We start from the raw sequence: 22,884 nt of genomic DNA, 5'->3' as shown, positions 1-22,884 counted from the left end.
CAAAAGGGGAAAATGTGGAGCAGCCAGCGAGAACATTTCATTGGTTGCTATGGTGACTGCATCACTTTTAGCACTGTGCCATACAGGTGGGTGAATGAGCCCCGGTGCAGCCGGGGCAAATCTGGAGCCAAAGTGGATTTCCTTGGCACACAATGGATGACCCGACATGCGTATGTAATATGTATTGATACATGCGAGGGTGACGACGACGAGGAGGTGTTTTAGCCAGCTGCTCTTTCTGGCATCAAATTTTTTTTTTTATAGACTGTCAGTAGTTAGAGGGTCCTTTTGGGTGATTAAGATTAAGGCATTCTATTGTTTACAACAGGGCAGTATGATAAAGACTTGGTGTCACACTCACGACATAAACACTGTATAACGCTAAAACGAAATTATTTCAAACAAGAAAAAAAACTGTTTTTAGAAATGTATTTTAATATGATATAGTAAAAAAAAAAATTGGTGGGGGGGAGTTCACATTAACTCTTTCATGTCCAATGGTGTACCAGATACATCAAGAAAACTTGGTCCTCGGAAACTAATGATGTACCTGGAAAGTCATGGGTTAAAATTGGTCCCGGGTTGCTGAGATCTCGCGGTCACTGCTGTCGCTGTCGGATTCCTTGCGCTTTAGACCATGTGATCGCTTCTATAGCCAATCACGAGCTGGGGAAAGACTAAGAACTGTATGAAAGAGTGATTAGCCGGGTCTCAAGACCGAGGTATGAAATATATGTATTTATTAAATTGTATTTTTTTTTTTACCTGATCCTAAGGAGTTAATAATTCAGATGTGTTTTTGTATATATTCGGTAGTTAGTGAGGAATTAGGGTGAGAAAACTTAAATAAAAAATTAAATAGGAATATAGTTTTTTTGTATTTAAAGATGGGGCATGTTAAATATATCCCCCTCCCCCCCATTTTTATTATTTGTTGCTAATTTATATACCTCTAACGCTGAATAAATGTGTTTTTATTTGTAAAGTTTTTATTCGTAAAAGAAAATGCAGGGGTTCACTAAAAAGAGGGAAATGCCGGCTGAAGAAAGATAAAGCAAGAACCCCGAAAAATGATTTGGTCCTGTGTGTAGCCTAAAATAGCCCTGGTTCTTAAGGGGTTAAATTCGGCCATGCTTACAGAAGCGTGTGCGTCACTGCCCTCTTGTGGTAGAGACGTGCAATGCAGCCCAAATAAACAAGCCTATCATGGGCTACCAGAATATCAGCAAAGACTCGTAGATTTGTAGAGATCTAATACGTTCGGTGTGAATTTTTTTTTAAAAAAGTCTGTAACAAGTATAATGAGTCTCACATACAGAGGCGCTTAAGGGGTTAATTCCACAAACATCATTTGAGCTCCTTCTGGCTCACGCAGTCTTCGGAAGATTAAGAGTTAAATGCTGTAAAGTTGAATTGGTGTATATATATGTGTATATTATATATACTGTGCGTTTGGGGGTCTCCGGACCTCCTTTCACGTACTGCAGGCTATTGGCGTTGTTTGGGAAGCTGTTGCGCTTGTCATGTGATCTGTTAACCCCGGCGAAATCAATACGTTATGGGAATCTCATTCTATTAAGTTGTGATTATTCTTTCGGTAAATAACCCTTTTCCCAGCCCGCACACGCATTTTCTGGCAGTTACACCGCCGCGCACGCTTACCCCTGTGTCCTACCCACCCCCCCCCATCAGGGTCCTAGCGAAAAAATATATAGAGGAGGACTGAGGGTCATGGGAGCTGAAGTCCAGCAAGCATGCTGCAGGTTGAGGCTGGCGGCTCTAGGTGGTTGCCTAGTGGCTGTGAGTGACGGGGGTCGCTGGCACAACTACTGGCAAATCCATGCGCAATAGCGCGCTAACAGGGCTTGAACACCTGGGGCTGGCCCTGCTGGATGCATTTTGCTTAAGACTCCCTGGTTAAAGGTTAAACGCGACCCTAAAGATATTCTCCCGACCCCAGCCGTGCAGAAACACCAGCGCTGTATACAGTAATATAACCCCCCAGCGCTGTATACAGTAATATAACCCCCAGCGCTGTATACAGTAATATAACCCCCCGCGCTGTATACAGTAATATAATCCCCAGTGCTGTATACAGTAATATAACCCCCCAGCACTGTATACAGTAATATAACCCCCCGCGCTGTATACAGTAATATAACCCCCAGCGCTGTATACAGTAATATAATCCCCAGTGCTGTATACAGTAATATAACCCCCAGCGCTGTATACAGTAATAACCCCCAGCGCTGTATACAGTAATATAACCCCCCAGCGCTGTATACAGTAATATAACCCCAGCGCTGTATACAGTAATATAACCCCCAGCGCTGTATACAGTAATATAACCCCCCAGCGCTGTATACAGTAATATAACCCCCAGCGCTGTATACAGTAATATAACCCCCCAGCGCTGTATACAGTAATATAACCCCCCAGCGCTGTATACAGTAATATAACCCCCCAGCGCTGTATACAGTAATATAACCCCCAGCGCTGTATACAGTAATATAACCCCAGCGCTGTATACAGTAATATAACCCCCAGATCTGTATACAGTAATATAACCCCCAGCACTGTATACAGTAATATAACCCCCTGCACTGTATACAGTAATATAACCCCCAGCGCTGTATACAGTAATATACCTCCCAGCGCTGTATACAGTAATATAACCCCCAGCGCTGTATACAGTAATATAACCCCCCAGCACTGTATACAGTAATATAACCCCCAGCGCTGTATACAGTAATATAACCCCCAGCACTGTATACAGTAATATAACCCCCAACGCTGTATACAGTAATATAACCCCCAGCGCTGTATACAGTAATATAACCCCCAGCACTGTATACAGTAATATAACCCCCAGCACTGTATACAGTAATATAACCCCCAGCGCTGTATACAGTAATATAACCCCCAGCGCTGTATACAGTAATATAACCCCCCCGCGCTGTATACAGTAATATAACCCCCAGCGCTGTATACAGTAATATAACCCCCAGCGCTGTATACAGTAATATAACCCCCCGCGCTGTATACAGTAATATAACCCCCCAGCACTGTATACAGTAATATAACCCCCAGCGCTGTATACAGTAATATAACCCCCCAGCTCTGTATACAGTAATATAACCCCCAGCGCTGTATACAGTGATATAATCCCCCAGTGCTGTATACAGTAATATAACCCCCCAGCACTGTATACAGTAATATAACCCCCAGCGCTGTATACAGTAATATAACCCCAGCGCTGTATACAGTAATATAACCCCCACCAGCACTGTATACAGTAATATAACCCCCACCAGCGCTGTATACAGTAATATAACCCCAGCACTGTATACAGTAATATAACCCCAGCGCTGTATACAGTAATATAACCCCCAGCGCTGTATACAGTAATATAACCCCCAGCGCTGTATACAGTAATATCCCCCAGCGCTGTATATGGTAATGGTGTTTGGTGATTGACAGGAACCTGGTTTAATGTCTCGGTAACGCCCCGACAACCCATTTATTTTATATTTTGTTTCACGATGCGGCCCCTTATCGCGGAGACGTTTGCGCTTCGTTTCCCCGGATACCTCGTATCCTTCCTGCTCCTTTTACTGCAAATCGCTGGAAACAAATAAACAAAGGATTTAAATATCCGCTGATCGGAAATTACAAAACTCTCTAAAAGTCCTCTCGGGGGCATCTTCCGCGCACATTACTCCTCCGCGAGAGAAGCCGCACAGGGGGAGGCGGTTGTTATAAAGTATGCTGCGTAACCAGCTTTAAACCCGTTTCACGGCACCAACGGGCTGCCGGCGGGTAAAGAGTTAACCGTCTGTATGCCAAAGGATTAAACAGCTTGTAGGACAGACATGAGGCGCTGGCACTTTAAGGCCAGCGGCCGCTAAATAACATACAGGATCTGCACAGCGCATCCGTGGGTATCCAGCTGGTGGTCACACGCCATGCCTCCCAACTGTCCCACTTTGCAGGGGGCAGTCCCGAGTTTGCCACTCTATCCCCCCGAGTTCGTCCTGTGTCCCACTTTTCGGGATAGAGGAAGCTCATGTGGACAGCGAGATTCGAGACGGTCCCATTTTTGTCAGAGACACTGGACACAGTATGCTGCGCATGCGCTAACACTCTATCGTCTAAGCCCCACCCCCGCATCCTGATTTGCTGGTCCTGCCACAGGCTGCCTCCGGTCTCTGCTTCCCGAAAGCGACAGAGATCTTTATCTTCCAGAAGTAAACCATCTATATAGGTGGCTAAAACCGCTCTAAGGCACGTCCCGTCTTGTAGTTGGGCTGCAACCCACATCACACTCAGCCACCCTGTTGCATGCATCTCCCCACCAGGACCGAGGATGATTCTGTGAAATCTGTCTCTAAGGGACCTTTAGGGCAATCTAATCATACCCAGCAATGCTTTTGGGGCACAGAAGAATAATAACCGTATTGTACTGCGCTATGGAATATGAAGGCGCTATATAACAATAAATAATTGTCATAATTAATCCCTAACCTAAAGAGCTTGCAATCTTTTCAGAGGTTCAAAGAATGTTTAATGTCCCAGTCGGAGAGCTCATCTGGCTTAGATGTTAGGTCTTTTAGGGGGTTTAACCTCAAGTTACCCCTTTTGCCCACCAGGCTGCCCCATGGAGCTGATGCACGGAGCCACCTTAAAGCCGTCAGACACGGGCGAGGGGGCGGGGCTCTCCGTGTGTTTTCCAAGCAATGCAGATTAGCCATTTCCTGAAACCCCAGCGGTCTGCGCATGACTCAAAGAAACCCCCCCCCCCCGACCCCCCTCATGAGTAATACGGGCATTTCCAGCAAAAAAATATTAATAATTCTATGATCAGGAAGAGAAAGAAATTCGCATCACTGGGCCATGGATCAGAACTCGCCTTCAAACTTGGTGATTCTCGGCTCCCAAAATGTTTTTAAAGAGGAATGGATTTTATTTACTTAATTTCATTTCTAAAGCCGTTCCCTGCTGTTTCTATACACATTATCGGGGCTTTTAGGGCTGTAGAACCCTGCGATCCCCTCATACCCAGCAAACATTCTGACCTCCTAGAAAAGAGGGGCATCAGGACAGGGGCATCAGAGGAGGGGGGAGAGAGGGGCATCAGAGGGGGAAACGAGGGGGAGAGGGTGCATTGTAGAGGAGGGCACTTGGGGGGGTAAGAGTGGCACAGGGGTTTGAAAGAGGGGGCCATAGAAGCGCGCTTGAAAGTTACCAGTTTGTGAAGGATTGTCCTGTGTCTAATGTCACCCAACAGAAAAAATGGAAGAAGCAGGTCGGGCACATATATATATATACAGGCATTCAAAACTTTGGGGTCCTTATTTTTGAAAGAAAGAAAACAAATCTTTATCACTCCCATCACTCCTGTGTTCCAATGGCCCTTTATCACTCCCATCACTCCTGGGTTCCAATGGCCCTTTATCACTCCCATCACTCCTGTGTCCCAATGGCCCTTTATCACTCCCATCACTCCTGTGTTCCAATGGCCCTTTATCACTCCCATCACTCCTGGGTTCCAATGGCACGTTGTGTTCGCTGATCCAAGTTTAAGCCAGAAATCTCCTTGTTTTCCACAAAAACAGCTGTGACCCCAGCGGTAGTATATATATATATATATCGGGAATTATAAAAGGTTTATTTAGTGTATAGAACTATAAATACTGATCATACATAAGCTTTCATTAAAGCCCCTTTGTGTTTCAGACGTGTTGTGTTTGGGTGAAGTTATAGTCCTGTAGCGTAAAAATCAGTCCCAGTCCGTCCCAGTCCGTCCCAGTCCGTCCCAATCAGTCCCATGGGGGATAATGGTAACCTTGCACGCCAGAGGCTTCCTGTGTAATCGTGCCCCTTTCGCCTACTGCATACAACACCATTCCACCTTAAGAGGAGGAGCCATCCAGCTCCGCCCCAGCAGAGTACTGTGAATTAGGGCTATCAGTCAAATGGCGTCATCAGGTTCTTGCCCCCCCCCCTGTTGACTGGAAATCGCGAGGACAAAGTGTATTAGAAGGGGCGGGTCTGATAAAGCGCGTGTCTGCTTAACTGAGGGGGCGGGGGAAAAGAAAGAAGCAGATGCGCGCCTCCGACACGACCCGAGAGAAGTTCGCAGTAGAGGAGCGGAAGAATCGGGCACGGTGAGGGCAGCCGGGGAACGGGGGCACGGTGAGGGCAGCCGGGGGGCGGGCAGGAGCCACGGCAGAGAGGGTGACAGGGGGCAAAAGCTTCAGTCAGAGGCTTACTCCGGGAGAGAGAGAAGGCGCGTGGGCACGATGTGAGGAAGAAGAGACGTCTGACAGCGGAAGGAGGGGGTGTGAAGAAGTGCATGGGGGGGAGTTTGGTGGTACTTGGGAATAGGGGTGAGGGTAATTGGGGTAAGTGGGTACAAAGGGGTGTAAAGGTGAGTAACCGGCACACGGGGTAATAAGAATTGCTATGAAGTGACAGGTCGCACATAGGGGGCAATAAGAGGAAGAGAAACAGTGTGGCATGGGGGAAGGAGGGAGGGGATAATGGGGTGGCATTTTTGTGAGGGTAGATAATGGGTTGCAGAGGTGAGACAGGGTAATAGTAAGAAGAAGGGTACATGGGGGGGTAGGAGGTGTTTTGGGCTTAAAATAGCAGGTAGGAAGTGTTGTTTTTGCGGTACATGGTGGTGTAATTTTGGGGGTAGGATGGGTAGGTGGTGTAATTGGGGTACAGGGGGTAGGAAGTTGTGTAATTGGAGGTACATGGGGGTAGGAGGTGGTGTAACTTGGGGGGGGGTAGGTGGTTTTATTTGGGGGTTACATGGGGTAGGAGGTGGTGTAATTTTGGGGGTGTAGGTGGTATAATTTGGGGGGTACATGGGGTAGGAGGTGGTGTCATTTGGGGGTGTAGGTGGTGTACTTTTGGGGGGATGAGGGGATAGGAGGTGTATTTGGGGTACATGGGGTAGGAGGTGGTGTTATTTTGGGGGGGTAGGTGGTGGTGGTGTAATTTTTGGGGGGATGGGGGTGTTGAAGGCTGTCGTGTTTGGGTGCCGGCAGGAAGTGTAGGCGTTGCGGTCGGGGTAGCGGCACATCAGGCTCAGGATGAGGTTAGTATCAGACAGGAAGGTGCCCTGACAGGCGGATAATCATGTGACTTGTAATAATAACCCCAACTGCCACCTGACAACAAACCGCGACTGCCCTCCGTACTGCGTGTACTTGGACACGGATCTTATATGTAGGACTTTTATTTCTGTTTTGTTACCTACATTAATGGCTCCTGAATATAAGGTGAGACCGAGGACTGATTGGTAGTGGTAGATCGGATGAGTGGTAGATGAGCAGAACAGACTCCCAGCAGAGGTGGTAGAGGGTAATACAGTGAGGGTATTAAACATGCATGGGATAGACATACGGCTCCTGAATCGTAAGACGAGACCAACGACTGATTAAGGTTTGAGTCTTTACAGCAGGAGAAACGGGCGACTAGACAGGGGCCGGACGGGGCCGATCTGCCGGCAGGGTCTCTGTTTCCCTCTGATGTGATTTTTGGATCAGCTTGGGGAAAAATAGCTGAATATTTTGCCCCCCTCCCCCCGCCCGAGGCATTATGATAAGTTTGCTGGTAGCTGTTATCGTTTCGATCTGTCGTCGGCCGGGTGTTTTTGTTTAATCCGCCGTTACTTCCTGGTTTCATCTTTTTATTTATTTCTTTTTTTGCTCAAAAATGGGAAGTTGAGATTTATGAGTTTTTTGTGTTTGTGCAGAATACGGACTCCCGGGGATGAGGGGGGTTTGCGTGTAAATTACTGTAGTAGCTGAATTTCAAGTTAAGACAGGTTTATGTATAAAAAATGATTCTTGGGATGTTTGGAAAGGGGGGTCTTATCGCCATAGTAACCAATCCATGTTCTGGTAAGCAGGACTAAAACATGGGTTGCTATAGTGATTGGATCACTTTTCAAAGTGCAGGAAAATCCCTTTCTATACATATCCCCGAAGGGTAGAATGTGACATTACCTAAAAATGGCGTAATTGCAGTAACATTTAGAAAGACGGCACCTGTCGGCAGATCGGCCCCATTCGGCCCCTGTCTATTCTTCCCGTTTCTCCTGCTGTAAAGACTCAAACCTTAATCAGTCGTTGGGTCTCGTCTTAGATTCAGGAGCCGTATGTCTATCCCATGCATGTTTAATACCCTTACTGTATTACCCTCTACCGCCTCTGCTGGGAGACTGTTCCACTTATCTAGCACCCTCTCAGTAAAGTAGAACAACTCTGCAATCATAGTAAGTTATTGGCAAAAAAGAAGAGGTTTGATGGTTTACCAAAACAGAAACAAAGTACTCGGATTTCTTCATTCTGCTAGTAATGAGTTTCCTGTCCATTGTTGCTAACGCGTAGGTAAAGTGATTATTTTAGTGGCGTTTTATTGCCGACGGACGGCGCTCCAGCTGAAACTATTAATATGGTGCTTTGTGTGTTGGGAATTGTTTCCCAGCATGCGCGACGCAAGCTGCTAATAATTAACAGCGAAAAGCTTGGAAAGCCCTGTGAGTGACTCCTCTTATCTTGAGATCTCATTATTGCGATCTGGCCCAAAACTGTTCCGACTGTCTTGTATGGCTGAGGTTTCAGAAGCTTTTTAATACACTCCACACCTCTCACTCGCTCGGAAGTTAAAGGAGATTTCTTTATTTCCCATATATGTTGGCCCATGGGATTCGTTGATGTGCTAATTCTGCCACGCATTGCCACAGACATCAACTTCCTATGCCGGATCAGCCATTTGTTCTCGCTCTATCTGATCCCCAATCTACTAAACACCCCGACTCCTTATCATACTGCCTGGGGGGGGCAATAGAATGGCTCAGTCTCAATCACCCAGACAGACTCTCTGACTAATGAAAGTCTATGGAGGAACGGACTTCATTTGCATCGCCATAAAGCATCAGCTCAGTGTGGTGTTTGAGCCGGAAAAGTCACCCAAAATATCACATGACTGACAGCAACAGCGGCTCCAGGTCTGCAGATAAAGGGAGTTTATTGGGACAAAATTAGATAGAAACGTTTTTTTGCTATATTCTATATATTCTGTATGACTGTATACAGTGTTAGGGGTTATGACTGTATACAGTGTTAGGGGTTATGACTGTATACAGCATATTGTTTTCCACAGAACTCTTTGTTTTACCTAAACTTTAAAGTTGATGTTCCACTTAGACAGAGGGGTTTATTAATTTAAAGAGGGGGCTGGATGGGTACTTATTGGCTTCACTTTATAAAGGGTCAACTTTGGATCCAAGAATAGCTTAGATGGTTATAAAGCAGCCCCGGTTTGGCACACTGGGCAGTTGCCGCTGGCCTACAGTACCACGCGTGTGGCCACATACATCATCAGGCGGCCCCAGCCTCGCCAGTCCAGCCCGTGGTATAAAGCTGTTATATATGAGGGAACTTTTTGGTTACCTCTGAACTATACATTATGCAGGGCCAGCACAATCCTTCAAGCTCTCCAGAAGTTTAGTGAATAAACCCCAGCAGACAAACTTCAGCAGTTCAGTCCTTCCAATGAAAGGCTGAATCACTGAAAAACAACAGAAACAAAAAATGTTTTTTTCCCCCTCAGTTTCCATGGCAACAACATGCCTCCTGCTTTTGTGTCACATGACAAACATTCCCTTTAAATGAGGCACAATTTTACCTGCTTAAAGTAGATTTCTAATGCTGCGTTTGGTAGCAGAAGTGTTAGGTTTACCAAGGTAAGTGGAACAGCAGCTTTAAAATCGCTCTGTAGTTGGGGAGAATCCCCTCTCTGTGGCCGGGCGTGAAACGGGCGCACGGAGGATAAAGTGTTTTTCTCACTGGTTTCTGAAGATTAAGTAAATGTTTTATGCTTCACACAGGGGTCTCCAGTCTGGGATGCATACCACGAAAAGTCCGGGCGTTGCGTTCATTCGGTGAGTATCTGTTTATTATGTTCTGAGAAAAAATTTAGTTAATATCTGGATTTGAGGGAAAATGTTGGTTTCTGCTGAATGGTTTGTTGGGGGCTTTTATAGGAAGGAACGTTATTCCGGATTCCTTTCCTCCCCTGCGCAAGTAATACAGTAATAACGGCTACAATGTTACCCGATGTTATTCATGCTCATCATATGCACTCTAATGCGAGGTCCCTTTAAATGTTTGTGGGGGTCCCTTTTTTTATTCTGTTCTGATGGGAATTTTAATGTTTCCTATCTATTTTAATAGAAGTGCTTTTTTTGCCCCTGATTGGCTGCTTGAAGCAACGATAAGCTAGTGTCTGCCTGGCTGTGTCTGACTACGTTTAAAGTTGTGTTTGGTTCTGAATGAGTTACGGCCTTTAAAGGGAAACTAACGCCCAAAATAGAATTGGGTAATTTTCGTGTTAAATATCGCATATTCCTAGACAGCAAATTGAAAAAAATTGCCCGCTGAACGTTGCAGAAGCGTTGTTGTCTCCGCTCGGCTGGTTGTTACATTAACAAGGATCCGATCGGCATTCAGAGGAATCCTTTCATTTGAGGACCCCCATTTACTGCGCCCCCTGTGCTGGTACCTGGGGTCCTCCAGCGGGTCACTTACTGTCTGGTCTGGCCGTTTCTCCTTCTGTAAAGATTCAAACCTTAATCAGTCGTTGGTCTCGTCTTAGATTCAGGAGCACCGTATGGCTATCCCATGCATGTTTAATACCCTCACTGTATTAATATCTACCACTTCTGCTGGAAGACATTCCACTTACCTACCACCCTCTCAGTAAAAGTTTAAGCCAGTGACAAAGGCTAATGTTGTTACAGCAATGGATTTGCCTGCATTACAAATTGTAAAGCATGTTTTATTAAATTGGGGCTGTTTAATTGTCAGGCAGAAGGAGAAAGCCTCCAGTGAACTCTGAATCTCTTAATTCGATAAAAACAGGTGCGGATTCTGCACTTTAAGCTGTTGCTCTGTGGTTGGGACGGAGGCTTTGGGTTTATTAAAAGTTTGGTCTTCGATCTTGTTAAATATGGCTGATTTTCATGTTTTGTGACCTGATTGGTGGTTCCTGAACAGACTTGGATGAGAAGGCCTTCCCTTATTTTTGGTTAAGCATTACATGGTTAATGATGTGTGTAGCGACGCTTAGGACTCCCAACTCACGGGGTGCCTTAATGTGGCAAGTTGTTTTTAATTAATTTCTCTGCGGTAGGACAGAGTCGGCCCTGCATCATGTGTAGTTCAGAGGGCTGACCTTTATCAAATGTTATCCTGAGCCATCCAAACTCTTCCTCCAGGAGAAGCTCACCGGTTGCCTTTCATATGTAAAGTGAAGTCTGTGAGATGAAACTGCAACTCTCCTGTCAGCTCTATAATGAATAAACACATGTTAGGCATTTAATGGAACGCAGGCTCATCCTAGTAACTGGCAAATGTATCTCTGGCTGTGAGGGTTTTCGTTCCGCTGGTAGATGTCTGACTTTTAATTACTGGGTGACGGCTTTGGGCTGGAAGCTTGCTAAAGGTATTGCACCATCCCTCCATGCTTATAATCTTATGGTGCTACTGAATAAGCCTGCTCTCCCATGTTCTCTCCCATTTCCTAAGTTAATGTATTAATTAGATGTACACAACAGTTCAAAGGTTTTGGGTCACTGAGCTGTTTTTGTGGAAAACAGGGAAAATTCTGTCTGTAACATAATCTAACCATAAATTAGCCTTTTAAACTCAAACTTGGATCAGAGAACGCAACGTGCCATTGGAACCCAGGAGTGATGGGAGTGATAAAGGGCCGTTGGAACCCAGGAGTGATGGGAGTGATAAAGGGCCATTGGAACACAGGAGTGATGGGAGTGATAAAGGGCCATTGGAACCCAGGAGTGATGGGAGTGATAAAGGGCCATTGGAACCCAGGAGTGATAGGAGTGATAAAGGGGCCATTGGAACCCAGGAGTGATGGGAGTGGTAAAGGGCCATTGGAACCCAGGAGTGATGGGAGTGATAAAGGGCCTCTGTACGCCTATGAAGAGATTCCATTAAAAATCAGCCGTTTCCAGCTATAAAATTCATTTACAAGATTAACCCCATCTGCGCTGGTGTTACAGGGTCTCCGTACCCAAGGCTGGGTCCCCCTGTTTGAGGGCTGAGGAATCACCAGTCAGTCCCTCATACGGATAGCACTCAGCTATCCACGGATCATCCAGACCACCATTCGTAGTCAACCAAGAAGAACTCTCTTTAATACAAACTCACAGAACTTATATACAATCTCAATGCAATGTGTACCGAACCCAACCCCCAATCCCATCAGCCACATCCCCTCACAAATCCCATCAGTATACAGGGGATGCATCAGGTGAGGGGATTAAGGGATACAATGGGTTCCCCCACCTGTGTTATCCCCCCTGTAGTGCGGGTGCCGGCGGGGCAGACAGGGCTGTGTTGGCTGATTAAGAGCCCCAGCCAGATTATAGGATCGTCTCTTTGAAGGCTGGAGCTGAATCCACATTCAGTCTCTGGGCCGAATACACAATAAACACAATATAATATATTACCGGGTCATGGTATACAGAACCGGACACAAAAGTGCTCCATGACCCGGCTAAACTTCATATGACACATGAGCCTGCTAGCCTGGCCCTGTCACAGATCTCCCCCTTGACCAACGGTCCGGCAGACCAGGCAGATCCACACGGGTCTGCTGCAGGCTGTCCGAGTGGACAAAGTTCACAGGTGCAGGCCTTAGTTCATGGCCCCCTTTGTCAGAAGCATCCATAGAAGGTGGGCCAGGGCCCTGGTTGCCCAAAAAGATAGTCAGTAGTCCTCTGTGAATTGGAGGGCGGTCCCAGCTCAGCCGGGGGCACATGGCTATCCCCCTCACCAGGGTAACAGGAGCACCTGGAGACTCTTGCTCCCTAGTCTTGGGAACTGAGTCTGGGGCAGCTGCCAGGCCAGGGCGGTTGCATGGAAGGAAAGCCCTGCTGATCGGGCTAGGGGCACTCAGGGAACCAGGGAAACACGTAGAGGTAGTAAGAGAGGCCTCTACCGGGACACTGGAGTGACCTAGGGGACACTCTGGGACAGGAACGGGTGTCCTTACGGGGTTATTGGGCGAGCTAAGCAGCTCTGCGGGGTACTCGGGGGACCCAGGGGAATACTCCGGGGCAGGGACAGGTGCCAATACTGGACCACCGGGAGGGTTAAGCAGACCCTCGATCTTCCTCTCTGGGATAGGTGCCTCTGCCTGGGCACGGGGAGAGTCAGAGGAACACTCTGGGACAGTGACCTGAGCTTCTACCAGGACACTTGGGGAACCAGGGATCACTTCGGAGACTAGACCTGGTGCCTTTATTAGGTCACCGGAAGGACCTAGGAAAGTACACAGCCCCTTCGGCGTCCTTACTAGTTCAGGAGCCGGTACCTCTCTCAGGTCACAGGTATTCTCAGGGGCGCACGCAGAACCAAACAGCTCTGCGGTAATCTCAGGGAGACAAGGGGGATACATAGGGAAAGGGATCTGGGCTTCTCCCAGGATACTCAGGGAAACGGGGAACACTTCGGAGAACACAGGGGTAGGAACCAGGGCCTGTGCCAGGCTACTGAAAGGACCCAGGGAACTCGGCAGCCCCTCTGGCGCCCTCGCTAAGTCGGGGAACCATGCCTCTACCGGGTCACCGGGGACTTCATAGGGAACCTCTGGGGCAGTGACCCGGGCTTCTTCCAGGACACTCGGGAAATCAGGGGGACAGTCTGGGGCACTGGCTTCTACGGGCATAGCTAGAGGTTTGGTGAGGGGGATTGTGCCACTTACTCGGGCGGTGGGGACAGTCATTTCTTCTGCCGGGGTAGAGCAGCCAGGGTTGTTGGTGAGGACTTGGGTCGGAGCTTTTGGCTTCCTCCTCCGCTTCTTCGTGCTGGCGAGGACCTCGGCCCCACTCCCGCAAGTTGTGGTATCATGCTTCCAGTCTCCTTGTAACTCCTGGAGCTCCACTCTCCGCAGCAATTCTTTATAGTCCCTCTCGAGCTGCCATTCCTCTTGGACCAGGCGATCCATAACGGCCTCCAGCTCGGGGGGAATAGCATAAACCAGGACTTCTGCACGGTTGTCCCAGATTGTATCCCTGCGGTACTGGCAGGGGCTTCCGAAGGACGAGTCAAATTGGAAGGCATCATATATCAGTCCTGGGTCGACGGGGCTATACAGCATCAGAGGGTCGCTGTGGTCTTCACCTTCTAACTGCTGGGAGAATCCCTGGTAGCGGCTCTGGAGGTCGAGCTCTGCATATATGAGACCCCTCAATTCGTCTTCCCACTCCGGCAACGGGTTCTCCCCCAGGAGTGGAACTCGTATATCCCACATTGTCCAGTATTGTGCCCAGTACGTTTCAAAGTGGGGATGGGAGAAATCATCCCTCCAGTCTGCAGGCGCAGACTCTAACTGCCTCTGCTGGTGTTCCAGCTCACACACCTCGGCTGTAACCTGGTCTATCTCATCCTCTGGTTCTCGGAAGGATTGGATATCCTGGTGCAATATTTTGGTGTTCTGTTCCCCTAGTCTGGGAGATACAGACCCACTCTGGCTCAGTTCCTGGTGACACATTTTAATCACCGCCGTCACTTGCTCCGATGTAGCCCCTCCTGGGTACAGCGATAAGTGCCATAGAATGTTCTTTTGTAGAGCACTTAGTCCGAGGCTCTCCTCTGGGGTATCCTGGTGCTGGTCCATCTCTCTGCAGTCCGCAATCAGAGTAGCCTTTCCTTTGCTACAAGCCTCCAGGAGCTCTCTTGGTGTCTCTCGTCTGCAATCCCAGTTGGTGGTTTGGATTTCACCCAAGTCGTGGGATTCATCCCACCGCTGCCACCAATGTTACAGGGTCTCCGTACCCAAGGCTGGGTCCCCCTGTTTGAGGGCTGAGGAATCACCAGTCAGTCCCTCATACGGATAGCACTCAGCTATCCACGGATCATCCAGACCACCATTCGTAGTCAACCAAGAAGAACTCTCTTTAATACAAACTCACAGAACTTATATACAATCTCAATGCAATGTGTACCGAACCCAACCCCCAATCCCATCAGCCACATCCCCTCACAAATCCCATCAGTATACAGGGGATGCATCAGGTGAGGGGATTAAGGGATACAATGGGTTCCCCCACTTGTGTTATCCCCCCTGTAGTGCGGGTGCCGGCGGGGCAGACAGGGCTGTGTTGGCTGATTAAGAGCCCCAGCCAGATTATAGGATCGTCTCTTTGAAGGCTGGAGCTGAATCCACATTCAGTCTCTGGGCCGAATACACAATAAACACAATATAATATATTACCGGGTCATGGTATACAGAACCGGACACAAAAGTGCTCCATGACCCGGCTAAACTTCATATGACACATGAGCCTGCTAGCCTGGCCCTGTCACAGCTGGATTTCTGATCCATTTCATGTTATTTTAATGGACAAAATTAGCTTTTCTTTCACAAACAAGGAAGTTTCTAAGTGACCCCAAACTTTTGAATGGCAGTGTATATTGTTACATATACAGACTGCGTTTTTGGGAACCGGTGCATATTGATTATAGGAATCCGATAAGCAGTAATGTTTCCTCTTATCTCAAGCCTTACGCTGGTAGCCATTACTGTTTAATTTATGGCTGACTGATCCAGATAGCAATCGGATGTAACTCGTCGATCAGGCAGTAACGTCCCATCCGTTTCGATATCAAACACTGTGAAACTTTGTTAATCCGGAACTGACTGATGTTACGTTCTGTTTATTGTCATTGATACTTTGTTTTTTTTTTATTTGTTTTTTTTAATTCTTTTGCCGCTGCAGTCATATATTTAAAGAACTAAAGACTTAAGGGTAAAAAAAAAATGTGCTTGAAATGTTCTGTAATCTAAAATTATAGCATGGGTATTGTTTTTCCCAGACATATTAATTAACCTCCTATAATTGGGCTAATAAAACTGTATACAAAGCGTTACACTTTAAAGTTGAAAAATATATAATGCATTTATAATATAAGTAAATATAGTGTGTGTGTGAAACAGCAGCTGCTAAAATTCCTAGGTTGTTAGTCATTTAGAAATGAAATTCTAAAAGTAAGAAGAAAATAGTAAAACTTCCTAAATGTAGTAATTGTATAGAAATGTTTGGATCGGTTTAGGGGTTAGATTGAAACCATCAGCTGCTGAATGGTCGCTTCCATGCCCGGGTCGAGTGGATTTAATTGCAGAGGTCGACCCTTGTGGTACTTGGTAATTATGTAGGCAGAAGGAAAATAAGCAGAACATTTTGTACGTTTTGTTGAAAAAAGTGAGTAGGTGGAACAGCACCTTTAATAGTTTTTTTTTTTAATATATTTAAGTGTCAATGATAAAATTATATCGGGAGATTTACCTGGCGCTCTGTAGCTGAGCAAACAAGTGCTTATTGAGACTGAAATAAATATGCTAAACAAGTTCTGATTTAAGTTCCGCTAAACTAAGGTTTTCTGCAGCAGGATCATAAAAAAAAAAAAAAAAATCCGACATCCCAAATGAACACTCGTAACCCCTCGTTTCCTCTCGAAGTGCTTTCAGATAATATCTGTTGCTGACATCATTTCCTCTTCCTGATGAACATTTTCTTAAATTAACTAAAAAAACAACTCTCAGAATAGGCCGGCATTTCCCAGCGTGACCGGCGCACGGGGTTTTGGCAAAAAATACACTCTTACTAATGTCTTAATTACTAATTTTGTAATATTTTTAGAGCCAAGATCATGGCAAATAAGTGAAAAAGCCTAGGAAAAGGTGAAATAAGCGCTGGGAAGACCTTTTAGCGCAGTGGAGGTTCAGAGCAAAGCCCACCAACTACATAATTTACACCAAGTAGATTATTGCCCAGAGTGATGGGAGTAGTGGTCTTCAGGAGCTATTTAGAAAGGATGTAATGAACCCCCGAGACTGTTTGCATTACGGTCGCTGGATTTATTCCACCGCTGCGTTCATCGAGGGCACGCATATAATATATACTGTCCTCCTGTATAGTCGCGAAGACGACTTCTCTGAACTGGTCGGAGTTCCCCTGAGTCGGGAGCCGAGACTCCGAGGGCACCCGGGGGTTTTCAGATTTTGTAATCTTTGCCGCATCGCGTGCTTTTTTTTTTTTTTTTTTTGAAAACTTGGAAGTTTTTTCTGAAATGTAAAAATGCATTCTGGGATAAAACCCGCTGCCCTCGGGTTATCTGTTCACGAACCAGTCCGGAAACGGGCGAGCTCTGCCCTTAGAAAGTATAATTAAAGTCCAGGCGGTGATGAGTTCCTCCAAACCACAGAAACAAGAAATAGATTGTCAGCATCCATTGTAAAGAGGGATGTTAGTCTGATCCGAAATCGCATAAAATCAACTCAAAATAGCAGAAAAATATCAAAATGTAGAAAAAATATATGTAAATAATACTCTTGGCAGGCAGGGCAGTATCAAAAGCCACCTAATCTGACAAAGCGCTATGTGCGGTTCGGCGTTCGCCTGGTTGCAGGATGATTTCGTGAGCCGCGCTTGGGACCTTCCGATTCATAATGCCCTGCCTGCTAGGAGTATTATTTGCGTATATCATTTTTTTCTACACTTTGATATTTTTCTACTATTTTGAATTGATTTTATAGGATTACGGATCGGACAATAAAAATATACATATTTTAGCACTATTTATAATGAAGCCCGGTTCCTGAGGGTGCGTATCTGTTCATTAATGGGACCGTGCAAAGAACGAGAGCGCATTCCGTGAGGAGAGGAATCTTTCGACTAAGGCAGAAAAAAAGGCTCTTTACAGTAAGAGCAGTAAAAATGTGGAATCTGCTACTTACAGAGGGTGAACTGTCTGATGCAGTAGATGCCTTTTAAATATGGGCAGGATGGCATATAATATGAGGAATATACAGGATATAACAGGTTATAAGGGCGGGATTAGTTATACGGCCGGAGAGTATATAATATATAATATGAGGAATATACAGGATATAACGGGTTATAAGGACGGGATTAGTTATACGGGAGGAGAGTATATAATATATAATATATAATATGAGGAATATACAGGATATAACGGGTTATAAGGACGGGATTAGTTATAGGGGAGGAGAGTATATAACATATAATATGAGGAATATACAGGGATATAACGGGTTATAAGGACGGGATTAGTTATAGGGGAGGAGAGTATATAATATATAATATGAGGAATATACAGGATATAACGGGTTATAAGGATGGGATTAGTTATACGGGCCGGAGAGTATATAATATATAATATGAGGAATATACAGGGATATAACGGGTTATAAGGACGGGATTAGTTATACGGCCGGAGAGTATATAATATATAATATGAGGAATATACAGGATATAACGGGTTATAAGGACGGGATTAGTTATACGGGGGGAGAGTATATAATATATAATATGAGGAATATACAGGATATAACGGGTTATAAGGACAGGATTAGTTATACGGCCGGAGAGTATATAATATATAATATGAGGAATATACAGGGATAAAATGAGTTATACGGCCGGAGAGTATATAATATATAATATGAGGAATATACAGGATATAACGGGTTATAAGGACGGGATTAGTTATACGGCCGGAGAGTATATAATATAACCTGTTATATCCCTGTATAGTCCTCGTATTCTATATAATATACACTCCGGCAAAAAGATTAAAGGCAAATAGATACATTATCTTTGCATAGCTACGACCTACTGATCAACAGTGAGAGCGCAGCTTGGAGATAAGTTAATGTAACAAACATATTTTTCCTTCGTCTTTGCACTGAGCAGCATCTCCCCCATTACACGTGCTGAGTAGAGAACTCCCATTTCTGCCAACATGAGAATAAAAAACCTAAAACTAGAGGATCATAGAATGTAAGGATGTTTTACTTTACTGAGAGGGTGGTAGATAAGTGGAACAGCCTCCCAGCAGAGGTGGTAGAGGGTAATACAGTGAGGGTATTAAGCATGCATGGGGTAGGCATACGGCTCCTGAATCTAAGACAAGACCAACGATTAAGGCTTGAATCTTTACAGTGGGAGAAACGTGTAGACTGGCTTTCTATGTAATTAAATGTTTTAATCTTTCATAGATATGTTACATGTTATCAGATTTCTACAAAATACAACAATAGAGGTTCGAGAGGAGAGAGACCCCCTTCAAATAACATATTTAAGTGTCTTGTTTCAGACAAACTGCTTGTATACAGTTGCCCACATTGTAAAAACAAATAATAAAAAAAACTTTGGGGGGGGGGCAAAAATGTCCTGTAAGAGCTGTGCGCATGAAGCACTATGGCACCTACCCATCAATTACATAGAGTACACATAGAGTACACATAGAGTACACATAGAGTGCACATAGAGTGCACATAGAGTGCACATAGAGTACACATAGAGTACACACAGTCACGGAAGTGTTAAAGTGATTCTTTTCAAGTAATATGTATGGTAAAGAATCAGCCGGGTTCCGTATCGATGGGTTCAGACACTGGCGTGGAGACAGAGTTATGAGAAATGAGGGATCCTGGAAAAGCACTGAATAAGTCGATGAATGCGGGAGTGATGCCGGGCGGGATGGATGGGGGGGGATTCCCCAGGGAGTGTTTGTGCGATTTCCAGGAAGAGCCTTAGGTGTCCTTGGAGTTCCCGTAGTTAGTCATTTAAGATGCTCTGATACGGGCTTCCCCCGCTTTTCAGCATTTTATTATTACCTGGGCCTTTCTCTTTAGTCTGCGTGTTTAACTTGGTCACGTGACCCTGCGTTATCTCGGTGTGCCGTTCCTGGATCCAAGGTCGGCGAGTTTCCCTAGGGCCCGGAGCTGATCTGAATTACATAGAAACTTAGGAGCCTTATACCTACCCCATGCTTGTTTAAATCTATAGCCTCTACCACAGCAGGGAGGCTGTTCCGCTTATCTACCACCCTCTCCTGAAAATTGTTAAATCCCTTTTATGTATTCTCTTCTCCAAGCCATACATATTAAGACCCCTTAGTCTTTCCTGATAATTTCTATGCTGGGAGCCCCCCCTCTGAACTCTGCCCCAAGATGTCAATATCCTTCTGGAGATGGGGGGGTCTCCAGAACTGCCCCCAATACTTCAGGTGAGGTCTGAATAGAGATCTGTAGTGACGGAACCCCTACCCCCTCCCTTCTACTAATGCCTCTCGCTATACGACCCAGCACCCCGTCTATATACTTTGTGCTTGTCGCGTGGACACACGTTCACGGTGTCTGAGCTGTACTCCCGGTGTATAGTTCATGTATGTTGGAGCTGACAAAAGGACCGTTTAAGTCAAACACTAGCTTGGCTACACATCCCGTCCTTGTTTTCTGTGTTAACTATTCGCATGCAGAAACTCTGGGCTGGACAGATGACTGTTGGCAAACGATTTGCATGTTTGGTACATTGTAACCTGTACATGAGTCACCGCATTGCTACCGCGTTACAAATCCCCGGGATCCTCGCTCAATGTGCATGAAAGCATACGATACCCGTAGGTGTGTGTGTGTGTGTGTGTGTATAATTATTTTTTTTCTGTGGGGTTATATAAATTAGAAATCATTTTTGGGGCTTTATTGGCTTTATTGTTCCCCTTACCTCATTGCTAAATGAAAATGATCGCTCGCTATACCGGCTTCGTAATTGCCTGGAAGAAGCAGCCAAGTTGTTAATGATTTCCGTAAGTATATATGTAGAAAGTTCATTATGTTTGCGTTAATACAGCGGAGCTCAATAAAATCTATACAGTAAAAGCATTAAATATTACAATGACTCATTTTATTCATTTAAACCGCAATACATTCCATTTAAAACCTAAATATTAAGACATCTGCTAAAAAAAAAAATTGACCCCTTGGGCGTTGGGGGCATCCTGAGGACCGCCGACCCCGTTGGTTCTCAGTGGGTTAAATTCTAATTGTAGTTGGGCTATTTTAGAAGCCACGGGGCCGTAAATAAGAGGACTTGTCAGGAACGGAATTAATGAAGAAAAAATCTAGATGCGGTATTAGGAGGAGGGCTGTAAACGTTGGTCCGCGTTTTCCTGGAATTGATGCTTTGCCTGGAACCTCTGACTTATTCAATTTACAGGAAACATATTGTAAAAATCAGTTGTAATGATCTATAGAGCTGCTTCGGGGAACGCTGCCGGCGGATCTGCCGTTTAATATCAATTTGTAGCATCGTTTTCTAAAATAATGTTGATTACTAATCTATATTTATAAATAAACTGCGGCGTGGAGCGCTCTCCCCGACGTGCTCCCAGGCTGGGTAATGACAGCAGGTCTCGGATACGATGGTTCCTGCTGCGGTTGTAAGCTCTTAAGCTACGAGATGATCACCTGTAGATATTTGGGTGTTCATACCTAGGGGTGCCACCAAGCTGAATGTGTAAAGGCTCATAAATAGGCCTAAATAGGTAGGATCTATTATTTTTATTAATGGTCTTTATTAAGCGTTAACATGTACACAGAGCTGTGAATTTTAAATATGGGGCGTTTGACAAATACAAAATCTCCAAAACTGGCTGATACATGCCAGGGCCCAAAGGGTTAAGGTCTTTCTATAGGGAGGCCAAAGATGTGGGCTTATAGAACAGACACGCAATGGTTGGGTGAGCGATAGTCCCTGTTTTTTGTTGGCACTGTCCCAACAACCCACTAAGTGTAAATTATATTGTAGAAGCAACCATGGCATCATAAATGCCATGAAATCCTCACCCGAAAAAGGACTAACGCCCTTAAAAGCACTGTACGCCGTAATGCCGGGTGGCATTGACAAAAAAGTCCCTTCATCTGCAGTCCTGGAGGCCGCTATTGTTGTCCATCATGTGACTTTCCCAGCTCAAGCACCACACTGAGCTGATGCTTTATGGCAATGCTAATGAAGTCCGTTCCTCCATAGACTTCCATTAGGTAGAGAGTCCATCTGGTTCATTTAGACCGAGCCATTCTTTTGTTCCCCACAGGCAGTATGATAAGGAGTCGGGGGGTTTAGTAGATCGGGGGTCAGATAACAGAGCGAGAATCATACAAACGGCTGATATGCAGCTGCCTGAAAACTTTATATTATGGGGCAAAAACTACAAACTGGGGTAAAAAAAGAAAACTGCAGAATATTGTAGAAAATGTATTTTTAATCTGTTACTAGCGATAAAACAAATTGCTGGGAGTTCCCTTTTTTAAAAACAATTATCGACTGCAGTGAAAAATATTTAGGTTATTTTTATATTTAAAAGATAAAATGCTTCCTTTTATTATGGATACATTTCATTTTAGTAAATACAGAGTATACTTCCGGCACCTTGAATGGGTTGGAATCCTATAAATAAAGCATTAAAAGATGTCCCGGAATAATAGGCACGAGAGGGGGGGGGGTCCAGGGCCAAACACAGGCTGGCTCCATGTGAGAGGAGAGAACTAGAAGACCCCGGCAGACAGGAGCAACGCCGGAGCTGGTACAAAGCGGTACAGATACAACAAACAATAACAAGCACCTGAGCTAAAGCAGGAAAAAAATCCACAAGGAGCTCACGTGGTGAGCGGCCGGGGCAGATAATACACAGAGAGAACGGGATAAATAGATGAGAAGAGAACATCAAAGCAAACACGCAGACCTTTACTCTTCCTTTTAAAAGTTTTTTTTTTTTTTTGTTTTTTTTTTTGTGAAATCCTGAAATTTCGAATGGGAAACTAAGATAACTTTTGGCTTCTATGAGATGTTATTATAAAAGGTTTACTGACACTTTAACTTTGTCCCAGTAAATCTTTGTTTTTCTGCCCCGTCTACTGACTCTGAATACAGTTCGAACTCAAACTTGTACTTGGATTAAATTACTACGTATT

General features: G+C 45.3%; 1 protein-coding gene across 2 annotated transcripts in view; it reads left to right on the top strand.

Annotated features, from left to right (window-relative positions):
* Positions 1 to 6,086: 6,086 nt before the first annotated feature.
* Positions 6,087 to 22,884, top strand: part of JAK1 (Janus kinase 1) — a 37,420-nt gene continuing 20,622 nt past the window's right edge. Inside the window, exons 1-2 of one of the 2 annotated variants that reach the window (XM_053470015.1) lie at positions 6,087 to 6,167; positions 9,908 to 9,961. The gene's annotated coding sequence lies outside the window, so the exon portion shown is untranslated. The remainder of the gene's footprint in view (positions 6,168 to 9,907; positions 9,962 to 22,884) is intronic. The other variant, XM_053470016.1, reaches the window with a different exon arrangement.

Source organism: Spea bombifrons, chromosome 6 (genome assembly GCF_027358695.1).
Source record: "Spea bombifrons isolate aSpeBom1 chromosome 6, aSpeBom1.2.pri, whole genome shotgun sequence".
Lineage (NCBI taxonomy): Eukaryota > Metazoa > Chordata > Amphibia > Anura > Pelobatidae > Spea > Spea bombifrons.
Note: the sequence above shows the minus strand (reverse complement) of the source record. Positions and strands in the feature narration are given on the sequence as shown.